This window comes from Athene cunicularia, assembly GCF_003259725.1.
Source record: "Athene cunicularia isolate RWA chromosome 25 unlocalized genomic scaffold, athCun1 chr25_part1, whole genome shotgun sequence".
Taxonomy (NCBI): domain Eukaryota; kingdom Metazoa; phylum Chordata; class Aves; order Strigiformes; family Strigidae; genus Athene; species Athene cunicularia.
In genome coordinates this window covers 518,648-519,777 of record NW_020799134.1, presented here as the reverse complement: position 1 = coordinate 519,777, position 1,130 = coordinate 518,648, and positions in this window count along the sequence as shown.

Genomic DNA, 1,130 nt, shown 5'->3' with positions numbered 1-1,130 from the left:
TTCCAGGCTCTCTCTGTTCCTCGGGTGCCGGCGATGTTTGCCCTCGCGCCCATGGCAGGGGAGATGCGAAGACCGTGCCCCGCTCCATGTATTACCTCCATGAGGCAAAAATCACTCTGGGTCTCTTGTCCTGACGCTCCGCACGTGTCTCGTCGGGGTGTTCTGCAAATGCATCTTGAAGGCTGGGGGAGGGTGGCGGGTGGGGGCAGGCTTGCTGTTTTCTTCTCATAAACACAACGGCAGAGCAACGGCTGACGTATCGAACCCCGTTCCCCCATGAGGTCCTTTGGTTTGTAATGGGTAGAAAGTGAAAAATCACTAGTCAATGGGACCGAAACGAACCGTGCAATTAGTTGACTCAGGCTGTAGAGTAATAACGAAGAGAGTGGCGATTCTTCAGGGAAAATTAAAGGTCTGTGGTTGGGAGTTAATCTCCGGCTCATTTGAAGTCAACAGCGAAATTCCCACGGGTTTCGGATGGGGGGGGGGGGTTTGCAAAAATGCACCAGAACATTTATGAGGATGTTTCAGTCTAATAAATGCAGCTGGGGCAGCACGCTGGCTTTCTTTTCCACTAAAAAAAAGGGAAGCCCAGCCCTATTTTTTTTTTTTTTTTTTTTTTTTTAAATTTTATGGAAAGCTTTTACCTATGTCTTTGCGTAACCAACCCGCACGGAGCTGTGCAAAGAAATACTCCCAACAATGTAGAGGGCCAGAGGATACGAGGAAACGGGACTGCTTTCCTTGGCCGTGCTCAGTTAAATCATCGCTCCTGATATATAAACCGATAGTTTTAACAGCAAGGAGGGGATGGTAGAAACCCTGAGTTTCCCTGGGAAAAAAAAAAATAAAAAATTATTGCAGCTAGTTATCAGGTCTGTAATATTTATATCCCCATTTGCAGGTTTTAGGCGAGTCAGGGAAGATCTGTAGTTTCTGAGAAGGTTTCACCTTACGGCCGCTTTGCTACACGTAGTATCCTGTAGTTTATTCCTCTCAAGCTAATGAGTGCAGGATCCAATCCTGCAGCTGGTACCTGTCTGAAGGGGTTCATACGTCAGCCGTCTTAAGTGATGTTTCTGCACTGTAAATATCCAAACAGACTTTTTTTTTTTTTTTTTTTTTTTTTT